General features: G+C 41.6%; 1 protein-coding gene across 1 annotated transcript in view; it reads left to right on the plus strand.

Moving 5' to 3' along the window:
* The window catches only part of ITK (IL2 inducible T cell kinase), a gene marked incomplete at its 5' end in the record, with an annotated part of 79,208 nt that extends 67,710 nt beyond the window's left edge, over positions 1-11,498 (plus strand). The window contains one exon of the transcript XR_013827606.1: positions 11,396-11,498. The remainder of the gene's footprint in view (positions 1-11,395) is intronic.
* Between the last annotated feature and the right edge of the window lie 1,901 nt (positions 11,499-13,399).

Below are 13,399 nucleotides of genomic sequence, written 5' to 3' on the forward strand. Positions count from 1 at the left end.
CTGTTCTCCTCCCTCTTAAAATCCCAGTGAAATAAGGGCTGGGTTATTATAGTTTGGGTGTATTGAGCTCTCCCTGTACCTTTCAGTTCACCAAATGCCCACATCCACTGCTGGAGCCAGCTCATGCACCCAGAGGACCATCAGGTACCAGTGAGAAAGCCTGTGGCTTCCACACAGTCCTTTGTGGGACTCACCTCTGGGCTTGACTCCCCCTGGCAAATGACCCAGAGAGGAAGCTTCTAGAGCAGGACGGATGAACAGATCGGTTTCTCAGAGAGCATTTATCCTGCAGATCCTACTCTGCCTGGAACCTCCCAACACACAAGACCACCAAACTCAGGAAAAGGCAGAACATACCCCATTCAGCTAGATGGGCAGTGTGTGTGTGTGTGTGTGTGTGTGTGTGTGTGTGTGTGTGTGTGTATGAGTGTGTCTTCAGTGACTTTGCATTTCTTCCCAAGTCATCATGAATAGTTGGTTTCTGGGATAATTGAATCATACAGATACTGTTAGGAGGAGTTTTAGAGATCATTGTTACCATTCACCTGCTGTTACTTGGCACTGTGTCAGGTGTATACGGTGAATAAGATATCAGTTGGGGACTAAACACATCACAGTTAAATTATGATAATTCAAGGCAAGCCTATTTCAAAAGGACTGTTTAACACAGTGTGGGTTTAGAAGAACCATAGTAAGTAGTACAGAGGGAAAGAACAGCCAAGGAACAGTTACCACGCCTAGGCCCAAAGAAATGAGGAACGGGAGTGGTCACTCGCTTGTGGAAGCAGAGAGTCAGCTGGAGAAAGGTGCCTCGAGAGGACAGCACATTTAGTGAGAAACAGAGGAAGCCCAAGGCAGCAACACAAGGAGGAGGCTGTGGAATAAATATGTGGCCCCACTCTCCTCCCTTCCCCCCATCAACTGCTGGGGTTTCTTGTTGGCCGAACCCAGCTGGAAGCCAGAGGACGAAGAAATCCTAGTAGAGTAGTCCACAGAGGTCAGTCTGCAGGGGCAGGGGCAGGGTGAGAAGAGTGAAGTAGGTCTGGAGGAGCAAGAGAAGATATCCAGGGCTTCCCTGATGGCACAGTGGTTAAGAATCCGCCTGCCGATGCAGGAGACACCGGTTCGAGCCCTGGTCCGAGAAGATCCCACATGCCGCGGAGCCACTAAGCCTGTGTGCCACAACTACTGAGCCTGCGCTCTAGAGCCCGCGAGCCATGACTACTGAAGCCTGGGCGCCTAGAGCCCGTGCTCCGCAACAAAGAGAAGCCACCGCAATGAGAAGCCCGCGCACCACAACGAAGAGTATCCCTGCCTCGCCACAACTAGAGAAAAGCCCATGCACAGCAACAAAGACCAATGTAGCCAAAAATAAAATAAATAAATGTAAAAAAAAAAGAGAGAGAAGATATCCAGTACACATGCCAACCTTTCTGTAAGAAGCCTCAGGCTAGTAAAAAAGTCCAACACATAAATAAATACAGTTGATTTATGCTTTGCAGACTTTATACTTGCAAACTGCCTGCTCACTAAAATCTATCTGTAACCCCAAAGTCAATTCTTGCAGCCCTTTCACAGTCATTTATGATACGCCCATGCCCAGAGCAGAGAAAAATTTGTCACTCTACAGGCACATTCCCAGCTGAGGTCGAACAAGGCGAGGCCCTGCCTTCTCGTTTCAGCTCATACCATAAACTAGTGTCCTTCTTGAGGTCTATTTAGTGCCAAATTTTTTGCACTTGTGTACATTTTATTGGTCATTTTGCTCTTTAAAGTGACCCTCAAGCATAGAGCTGAGATGCTGTCTCGTGTAAGTGAAAGAAGGCTGTGATGTATCTTACAAGGAAAACATGTGTTAGATGAGTTTCACTCAGCACGAGTTATAGTTCTGTTGACTGTGAGTTCAATGTTAATGAAGCCACAATACATACAAAACAAGGTGTTTTTGAACAGAAATGTGCATAAAACAAGGTTATGTGTAAATCAGGTGACTTTATTAAACATAACCACTGAATGATGAGAATCAACTGTGATTGCAGAGCACTGCTGTAGGTCATCTGATGGAGCAATGGTCACGATCCAGTGAGAGCACAGAGAGTGAAAATACCCAAGGAAGCAGGGAGGGCTTCACAGAGGAAATGATATTTGAGCTGTGTCTTAAAGGGTAAATGGGAGTTCCTAAGGAAGGGAAGGTCTGGAAGAACGTTTCAGGCCAGAGAAACCAGCATGCATAAAAACACATCTTATTCCACCTTCTTCCCTTGCATTAATTGGATGTTAGGAGTGGGAACCTTGGGGCCCAAAGCCAGCAGGTGCTGGAGAATCAGTTAAAGGAACCTAGTAGATTATGGTTCCTCACCCTCCAGGTTCACATCTACCCACACCCCGCTCTACCATCTAGAGCTAACAAGGAGTTCCTGATCCCTTTTCATTTTCTCAGATTCATTTTGACTACAAATGTCTATAAGCTGAGACAAGCTATACAAACATTTACTTGCTTTTCTGTTGTGTATATCTCAAAGCTCCTTCCCATTTAAGATGATGTTTGACCTCTCCAGCAGCTTTGACATGGAAGGGTGGGTGACGGGGTCTCACTTGACAGAAAAGGGAAGTGAAACACAGCATGCTGAGGTTGTAGAGCAACACAACACAAGTGAGAATAGAACTCAGATCTTATTCCAAGTCCTGCATTCTTCCTAAAGACCACGCCCAAATTCAAACCATGGTAATAATAATAAAAACAATAAAAGCTCCCATTTTTTTAAACATCTTTATTGGAGTAAAATTGTTTTACAATGGTGTGTTAGTTTCTGCTTTATAACAAAGTGAATCAGCTATACATATACATATATCACCATATCCCCTCCCTTTTGCGTCTCCCTTCCATCCTCCCTACCCCACCCCTCTAGGTGGTCACAAAGCACCGAGCTGATCTCCCTGAGCTATGTGACTGCTTCCCACTAGCTATCTATTTTACATTTGGTAGTGTATATATGTCCATGCCACTATCTCACTTCGTCCCAGCTTACCCTTCCCTATCCCTATGTCCTCAAGTCCATTCTCTATGTCTGCATCTTTATTCCTAGTCTGCCCCTAGGTTCTTCAGAACCTTTTTCTTTTCTTTTTTTAGATTCCATATATATGTGTTAGCATACGGTATTTGTTTTTCTCTTTCTGACTTACTTCACTCTGTATAACAGATTCTAGGTCCATCCCCCTCACTACAAATAACTCAATTTCGTTTCTTTTTATGGCTGAGTAATATTCCATTGTATATATGTGTCACATCTTCTTTATCCATTCATCTGTCGATGGACAGTTACGTTGCTTACATGTCCTGGCTATTGTAAATAGTGCTGCCATGAACATCGTGGTACATGTGTCTTTTTGAATTATGGTTTTCTCCAGGTATATGCCCAGTAGTGGGATTGCTGGGTTGTATGGTAGTCCTGTTTTTAGTTTCGTAAAGAACCTCCATACTGTTCTCCATAGTGGTTGTATCAATTTACATTCCCACCAACAGTGCAAGAGGGCTCCTTTTCTCCACACCCTCTTCAGCATTTATTGTTTGTAGATTTTTTGACGATGGTCATTCTGACTGGTGTGAGGTGATACCACATTGTAGTTTTGATTTGCATTTCTCTAATGATTAGTGATGTTGAACAACCTTTCATGTGTTTGTTGGCCATCTGTATATCTTCTTTGGAGAAATGTCTATTTAGGTCTTCTGCCCATTTTTGGATTGGGTTGTTTGGTTTTTTTTTGATATTGACCTGCATGAGCTGTTTGTAAATTTTGGAGATTAATCCTTTGTCATTTGCTTCTTTTGTAAATATTTTCTCCCATTCTGAGGGTTGTCTTTTCATCTTGTTTATGGTTTCCTTTGCTGTGCAAAAGCTTTTAAGTTTCATTAGGTCTCATTTGTTTATTTTTGTTTCTATTGCCATTTCTCTAGGAGTTGGGTCAAAAAGGATCTTGCTGTGATGTTTGTCATAGAGGGTTCTGCCTATGTTTTCCTCTAAGAGTTTTATAGTATCTGGCCTTACATTTAGGTCTTTAATCCATTTTGAGTTTATTTTTGTGTATGGTGTTAGGGAGTGTTCTAATTTCATTCTTTTACACGTAGTTGCCCAGTTTCCCCAGCACCACTTTATTGAAAAGGCTGCCCTTTCTCGTGTATATTCTTGCCTCCTATATCAAAAATAAGGCGACCATATGTGCGTGGGTTTATCTCTGGGCTTTCTATCCTGTTCCATTGAGCTATGTTTCTGTTTTTGTTCCAGTACCATACTGTCTTGATTACTGTAGCTTTGTAGTATAGTCTGAAGTCAGGGAGCCTGATTCCCACAGCTCCATTTTTCCTTCTCAAGATTGTTTGGTTATTCGGGGTGTTTTGTGTTTCCACACAAATTGTGAAATTTTTTGTTCTAGTTCTGTGAAAAATGCCAGTGGTAGTTTGATAGGGATTGCATTGAATCTGTAGATTGCTTTGGGTAGTATAGTCATTTTCACAATGTTGATTCTTCCAATCTAGGAACACAGTATATCTCTCCATCTGTTTGTATCATCTTTAATTGCTTTCATCAGTGTCTTATAGTTTTGTGCATATAGGTCTTTTGTCTCCTTAGGTATGTTTATTCCTAGGTATTTTATTCTTTTGCTTGCAATGGTAAATGGGAGTGTTTCCTTAATTTCTCTTTCTGATTTTTCATCATCAGTATATAGGAATGAAAGAGATTTCTGAGCATTAATTTTGTATCCTGCTACTTTACCAAATTCATTGATTAGCTCTAGTAGTTTTCTGGTGGCATCTTTAGGATTTTCTATGTATAGTATCATGTCATCTGCAAACAGTGACAGTTTTACTTTTTCTCTTCTGATTTGGATTCCTTTCATTTCTGTTTCTTCTCTGATTGCTGTGGCTAAAACTTCCAAAACTATGTTGAATAGTAGTGTTGAAAGTGGGCAACCTTGTCTTGTTCTTGATCTTAGTGGAAATGGTTTCAGGTTTTCACCATCAAGAACGATGTTGACTGTGGATTTGTCAAATATGGCCTTCATTATGTTGAGGTAAGTTCCCTCTATGCCTACTTTCTGGAGGGTTTTTATCATAAATGGGAGTTGAATTTTGTCAAAAGCTTTTCCTGCATCTATTGAGATGATCACATGGTTTTTATCCTTCAATTTGTTAATATGGTGTATCACATTGATTGATTTGCGTATATTGAAGAATCCTTGCATTCCTGGGATAAACCCCACTTGATCATGGTGTATGATCCTTTTAATGTGCTTTGGATTTTGTTTGCTAGTATTTTGTCGAGGATCTTTGCATATATGTTCATCAGTGATATTGGTCTGTAGTTTTCTTTTTTTGTGACATCTTTGTCTGCTTTTGGTATCAGGGTGATGGTGGCCTCGTAGAATGAGTTTAGGAGTGTTCCTCCCTCTGCTATATTTTGGAAGAGTTTGAGAAGGATAGGTGTGAGCTCTTCTCTAAACGTTTGACAGAATTCACCTGTGAATCCATCTGGTCCTGGGCTTTTGTTTTTGGAAGATTTTTAATCACAGTGTCAATTTCAGTGCTTGTGATTGGTCTGTTCATATTTTCTATTTCTTCCTGGTTCAGTCTCAGAAGGTTGTGCTCTTCTAAGAATTTGTCCATTTCTTCCAGGTTGTCCATTTTATTGGCATATAGTTGCTTGTAGTAATCTCTCATGATCCTTTGTATTTCTGCAGTGTCAGTTGTTACTTCTCCTTTTTCATTTCTAATTCTATTGATTTGAGTCTCCTCCCTTTTTTTCTTGATGAGTCTGGCTAATGGTCTATCAATTTTGTTTATCTTCTCAAAGAACCAGCTTTTAGTTTTATTGATCTTTGCTATTGTTTCCTTCATTCCTTTTTCATTTATTTCTGATCTGATCTTTATGATCTCTTTCCTTCTGCTAACTTTGGGGTTTTTTTGTTCTTCTTTCTCTAATTGCTTTAGGTGTAAGGTTAGGTGTTTATTTGAGATGTTTCTTGTTTCTTGAGGTAGGATTGTATTGCTATAAACTTCCCTCTTAGAACTGCTTTTGCTGCATCCCATAGGTTTTGGGTCATCGTGTTTTCATTGTCATTTGTTTCTATGTATTTTTTGATTTCCTCTTTGATTTCTTCTGTGATCTCTTGGTTATTTAGTAGTGTATTGTTTAGCCTCCATGTGTTTGTATTTTTTACAGATATTTCCTGTAATTGATATCTAGTCTCATAGCATCCTGGTTGGAAACAATACTTGATATAACTTTAATTTTCTTAAATTTACCAAGGCTTGATTTGTGACCCAAGATATGATCTATCCTGGAGAATGTTCCATGAGCACTTGAGAAGAAAGTGTATTCTGTTGTTTTTGGATGGAATGTCCTATAAATATCAATCAAGTCCATCTTGTTTAATGTATCATTTAAAGCCTGTGTTTCCTTATTTATTTTCATTTTGGATGATCTGTCCATTGGTGAAAGTGGGGTGTTAACATCCCCTTCTATGATTTTGTTACTGTCGATTTCCCCTTTTATGGCTGTTAGCATTTGCCTTATGTATTGAAGTGCTCCTATGTTGAGTACATAAATATTTACAATTGTTATATGTTCTTCTTGGACTGATCCCTTGATCATTATGTAGTTTCCTAGTCTCCTGTAGTAGTCTTTATTTTAAAGTCTATTTTGTCAGATATGAGAATTGCTACTCCAGCTTTCTTTAGATTTCCATTTGCATGGAATATCTTTTTCCATCCCCTCACTTTCAGTCTTTATGTGTCCCTAGGTCTGAAGTGGGTCTCTTGTAGACAGCATATATATGGGTCTTGTTTTTGTATCCATTCAGCCAGTCTATGTCTTTTGGTGGGAGCATTTAATCCATTTACATTTAAGGATATTATCGATATGTATGCTCCTATTACCATTTTCTTAAGTGTTTTGGGTTTGTTATTGTAGGTCTTTTCCTTTTCTTGTGTTTCCTGCCTAGAGAAGTGCCTTTAGCATTTGTTGTAAAGCTGGTTTGGTGGTGCTGAATTCTCTTATCTTTTGCTTGTCTGTAAATATTTTAATTTCTCCATCGAATGTGAACGAGATCCTTGCTGAGTAGAGTAATCTTGGTTGTAGGTTTTCCCTTTCATCACTTTAAATATGTCTTGCCACTCCCTTCTGGCTTGCAGCGTTTCTGCTGAAAGATCAGCTGTTAACCTTATGGGGATTCCCTTTTGTGTTATTTGTTGTTTTTCCCTTGTTGCTTTTAATATTTTTTCTTTGTATTTAATTTTTGATAGTTTGATTAATATGTGTCTTGGCATGTTTCTCCTTGGATTTATCCTGTATGGGATTCTCTGCAATTCCTGGACTTGATTGACTCTTTCTTTTCCCATGTCAGGGAAATTTTCAACTATAATCTCTTCAAATATTTTCTCAGTCCCTTTTTTTTCTCTTCTTCTTCTGGGACCCCTATAATTTGAAGATTGGTGCGTTTAATGCTGTCCCAGAGGTCTCTAAGACTGTCCTCAACTCTTTTCATTCCTTTTTCTTTATTCTGTTCTGCAGTAGTTATTTCAACTATTTTATCTTCCAGGTCACTTATCCGTTCTTCTGCCTCAGTTATTCTGCTTTTGATTCCTTCTAGAGAATTTTTACTTTCATTTATTGTGTTGTTCATCATTGTTTGTTTGCTCTTTAGTTCTTCTAGGTCCTTGTTAAACGTTTCTTGTATTTTCTCCATTCTATTTCCCAGATTTTGGATCATCTTTACTATCATTACTCTGAATTCTTTTTCAGGTAGACTGCCTATTTCTTCTTCATTTGTTTGGACTGGTGGGTTTTTACCTTGCTCTTTCAACTGCTGTCTGTTTCTTTGTCTTCTCATTTTGCTTAACTTACTGTGTTTGGGGTGTCCTTTTCACAGGCTGCAGGTTCGTTGTTCCCATTTTTTTTGGTGTCTGCCCCCAATGGCTAAGGTTGGTTCAGTGGGTAGTGTAGGCTTCCTAGTGAAGGGGACTAGTGCCTGTGTTCTGGTGGATGAGGCTGGATCTTGTCTTTCTGGTGGGCAGGACCGCAACCGGTGGTGTGTTTTTGGGGTGTCTGTGACCTTATTATTATGTTAGGTAGCCTCTCTGCTAATGGGTGCGGTTGTGTTCCTATCTTGCTAGTTGTTTGGCATAAGGTGTCCAGCACTGTAGCTGGTTGTTGAGTGGAGCTGGGTCTTAGCGTTGAGATAGAGATCTCTGGGAGAGCTTTCGCCGTTTGATATTACATGGAGCTGGGAGGCCTCTGGTGGACCAATGTCCTGAACTCAGCTCTCCCACCTCAGAGGCACAGGCCTGACACCTGGCCAGAGTACCAAGACCCTGTCAGCCACATGGCTCAGGAGAAAAAAAGAAAGAAAGAAATAAAAAATAAATATAAATAAATAAAGTTATTAAAATAAAAACTAAAAGAAAATTATTAAAAATTTTTAAAATTAAAAAGTAATGAAAGAAGAGAGCAACCAAACCAAAAAACTAATCCACCAATGATAACAAGTGCTAAAAACTATACTAAAAAAAAAAGGAGAGACAGAACCCTAGGAGAAATGGTAAAAGCAAAGCTATACAGACAAAATCACACAATGAAGCATACATATACACTCTCACAGAAAGAGTAAAAGGAAAAAATATATACATATATATATACATATTAAAAAAAAAGGAAGAGAGCAACCAAATCAGTAAACAAATCTACCAATGATAATAAACTCTAAATACTAAACTAAGATAAACATAAAACCAGAAACCAGTCAGTTCCATACAGCAAACCCCAAGTCTACAGTTGCTCCCAAAGTCCACTGCCTCAGTTTTGGGATGATTTGTTGTCTATTCAGGTATTCCAGAGATGCAGGGTACATCAAGTTGATTGTGGAGGTGTAATCCGCTGCTCCTGAGGCTGCTGGGAGAAATTTCCCTTTCTCTTCTTTGTTCGCACAGCTCCCGGGGTTCAGCTTTGGATTCGGCCCCGCCTCTGCGTGTAGGTCGGCTGAGGGCGTCTGTTCTTCGCTCAGACATGACTGGGTCAAAGGAGGGCTGATTAGGGGGCTCTGGCTCACTCAGGCCGGGGGAGGGAGGGGTACGGAGTGCGGGGCGAGCCTGCGGCGGCAGAGGCCGGCGGGGACGTTGCACCAGCCTGATGCGCACCGTGCGTTCTCCCGGGGAAGTTGTCCCTGGATCACGGGACCCTGGCAGTGGCGGGCTGCACAGGCTCTGCGGTAGAGGGGTGTGGAGAGTGACCTGTGCTCGCACACAGGCTTCTTGGTGGCTGCAGCAGCAGCCTTAGTGTCTCATGCCCGTCTCTGGGGTCCGTGCTGATAGCCGCGGCTCGCGCCTGTCTCTGGAGCTCGTTTAGGCGGTGCTGTGAATCCCCTCTCCTCGTGCACCCTGAAACAATGGTCTCTTGCCTCTTCGGCAGCTCCAGACCTTTTTCCGGACTCCCTCCCGGCTAGCTGTGGCGCACTAGCCCCCTTCACGCTGTGTTCACGCAGCCAACCCCAGTCCTCTCCCTGGAATCCGACCTTCGAAGCCCGAGCCTCTGTTCCCAGCCCCGCCCTCCCCGGCGGGTGAGCATTCAAGCCTCTCGGGCTGGTGAGGGCTGGTCGGCACTGATCCTCTGTGTGGGAATCTCTCTGCTTTGCCCTCCGCACCCTGTTGCTGTGCTCTCCTCCGTGGTTCCGAAGCTTCCCGCCACCTCCCCCCGTCTCCTCCAGTGAAGGGGCTTCCTAGTGCCAGAGGTTCAGGTCCTGTCCCTATTCTTTTGTCTCTGCTTTTTCTTTTTCCTTATGCCCTACCCAGGTATGTGGAGAGTTTCTTGCATTTTGGGAAGTCTGAGGTCTTCTGCCAGCGTTCAGGTGTTCTGTAGGAGTTGTTCCACACGTAGATGTATCTCTGATGTATTTGTGGGGAGGAAGGTGATCTCCACATCTTACTCCTCCGCCATCTTGAATGCCTCCCAAAGCTCCCATTTTTGAGCATCTATGATGGCTCTGCTTACTGTGTTACATTGACTGTTTCATTTAATCTTCCGAGAACCCAAGGGATAGAAACAATTATGATCATCTCAATTTTGTAGATGAGGAGTACGGTGCTCAGTAACTTAGGAAAACCATTCATGGTCCCATAATTAGTAACAGGCAGAATTCGGGCTTGAATCTAGACCTGTTGTTCCGAAATTCCATGCTCCCAACCATTCTGTGGGGTGGATTATAGGGCCACTATGCCAGCCTCTGAGAATACAGCAGCACAGCACCAACCTCATTGTACCTCGGCTATGTTGTTGCATTCCAAATCTGGTTTGGAATATGCTCAAACTCTCCTCATCCATTCTCATCCAAAATTATGGTAAATAGTATTTGTTTAAATAAAGATGAAAGGTCCTTTGCTGTCAAGTTCTATGTAAAATATCTGACCTTCAGGGGAGGCCAGTTCTCTAGAAGTCGCAGAAGTGAGCAAAGTGAGAAAAAGACGGCAGAGAAGAGAGGGAATGCATTTCCCAATGACCCAGGACAGATCTGCAATATTTCAATAGCAAAAAAGCCCCCAATATTTCATCTATAAAACAACAGAGCTACTTCTGAGGATTTTGTGAAGATAAAATTTGCCCATCCATACACAGTACTTGGCACAGAGACTAATCCCAAATAAACATCCAATAAATGTTAGTGTAGAATATCTGCTTTAACAAATTTTCAAAGAAGGAAACAGGCAACTCCGTTTCCTATGGAAAGACCTGAGTGTGGGTCCAGCCAGCCTGGGGCAACCCTTCCCCTCTCTGGGCCCCAGTTCTTTCATCTGTAAAATAAGGCAGTTTTGAGCAAGTGGTCAGGTTTTATCTAATGGACAATGTAAATTGTGTAACTGACCATCAAATTTCCCTTTTCCTGCTAACTACATGAATGTTTAACTACACAAACCAAATGTGTGAGCCTACTGTAGCAAACCCAAAGCACATGGAGATAGTTTTTATATCATTCACATTTTCTCTCCATCTCATATCCCTTTTCCTTTCAAAAAAAATTATTACTGATTTAAAAACATTTTAATACAATGTGTCTCTATAACTTGCATTAAATGTGGTTTTAGAATAAGGTGACACAGTAATGAAAACATGGATTCTGTTTGGGAGGGGGAAATGAGGCTATATATAATTTTGGTTAAAAGTTAAAAGCATAAGTTTTGGTTTCACTACCTTGAGCAAGTTATTTAACCTGCCTTAGTTTCCTCAATTATAAAATGGGACTAACAGCTATAGTTTCCTCATAGGATAATTTTAAATATTAAATGAGATAATGCACTTGATAAATGTTAGCCATTATTATTAATATTAATATTTATGTTTTCTCTCTCCAGAACCAGTTCTTATGCCCATTTCAGATGCTCCACTATCGGTTTCTATGAAACAGGGTCTGCCGATGGATTTTAAAAGGAGACGTAGATGTCCTGACTTGGGGCTTTTCTAAAAACAAGGCAATGTTGCCACACAGACAACTGCAATGCGTGGCCCACAACTTTGTCAGGGGCGAAGCGATTCTCACCTTATAGCTGTGGTCCTCTCATTGCTGATGGTGCAGCCTGGGGATGGACGGGAAGGATATCTGAAGGCAGTAGACAGATGGCTCCAAATTTCAATGGCAACGTGTAAGCTTTCACTTTCGATTATTCATTCAACCCACTTTTACTATTATCTCTATTATTTTACATAATAGAACGCCTGTTATGTACTAGGCACTGAGGATGCAATGGAGAGCAAGACACATCTCTGCTCTGTTAGATTTTATGTTCAAATGGTGGTATTCAGGCAAGTATGCCAACAATTACAACACAGCGTAACAAGTGGTAAGGTAGAGGAAGTCCAGGGAGTTATGGGAGCATGGACAGCTGACCCTAACCCAACCCAAACGTGGAGGGGTCATGGAGGAAGCAACAACTGAGTGGATACCAGAAGGATGATTAGAAGGTAGGCACCATTGTAGGGGCAGAGTGTGGAAAGGGTAGGGAAAGGAGGAGAGATCAGTCCAAGCAAAAAAGCCTAGCTTGTGCAAAGGCCAAATGCAAGAGAGAACACAGCAAGTTTGGGGAACTAAAAGATTCCTCTTAGCTGAAGCACAGCAAGCTTGTTCACAGAAGAAGAGACTGGACAGGTAGACTCCAGATCATGGAGGCCACAGTAGGGAGGTTTGGCTCCATCCTGTGAGAAGTGAGGAGCTAGTGAATGCTTTAAGCATGGCAGGGGCATGTCCTTTGTTTTAACTCATGCAGTATTCCACATGCAGGGGGACCTTGGAGTATATCCAACCTACTTCACTCTACAGATGGGGAAACATAGGTCAAGTGACTTATCTAAGATCACTTAGTTGCAAAACCAGGACCAAAAGGCAAGCCTCTGGATTTCCAAAACAGTGGTTTCAACAAAACCATATTGCTTCCCCTTACAAGCAAATAGAATTCAGGGGCCAGGGAATTATTTTTGCCCAAGATCTAACCAAACATATACATAATTGTCTTTTTGTTTTTAAGCAACGTGTTCCTGCAAGGTGAAAAGACAAGGAAGGAACCACAGGGAGAAATATGTCTTCCAGAAATCTACAGCATCTAAAATAATATGCCGTATAGAATGAAAATCCAATCTCTCATTGTTAGATATTTGTAATCACTGACACCCAAAATCCCAAGGATCACAGCAGAAAATTAAAAATTAAAAAAAAGAAACCTCACTTCTGTTTTTAAAGCCATCCTCCACAAACACACCCACAGCTTTCTCACATGGCACCAGGGAAAGAATGTATATATATATATGTCATCCTTTCTGAAATAGCAATTTAAATTAGTATGAGTGAGGTAACATCAAACCACAAAGGATCATGAATCCTGAGTGCTAGGGAAATGATGTGAGATCAGGGAGGGCAAAGACTTCCACAAGTTCTTTGCTGAGTGTTGAGTAATGTGGCTCCTCTATAAATAGCCCCTGATGGGAAGAGCTGAGTGATTAACTAGAAATTTGTGCGCCCTTTGGAAATATTTCAGAAAGGTTCTCCTGTAGCAAGACTTTTACCCCTTAACTTTAAAAAGTCTCAAATGCTTTCAAATTATTTACCTTGTGAAGTAGGAAAGGCAACTCTTATTCCCCACATTGTAGATAAGGTGGCACCTCTGGAACAGCGTGGTGAAATGACTTGCTCAGGGGTCCCAAGGTTGGAATTCGGTGCTGCCTGACTTTCACCTGGTTTGAGGGCTCACCAGGCTGCATCTCCATGAGAACCGTTTCTTTGGAGACTTAGAGCAGATAAGTCTTGAGGAGAAAGGTGCCTGTCCTCTCAGTTCTTTCCCGGGCTTTGCCGGTAAATACTTCCTGTC

This window comes from Stenella coeruleoalba (genome assembly GCF_951394435.1).
Source record: "Stenella coeruleoalba genome assembly, chromosome: 3".
In the NCBI taxonomy this organism is placed as follows: Eukaryota; Metazoa; Chordata; class Mammalia; order Artiodactyla; family Delphinidae; genus Stenella; species Stenella coeruleoalba.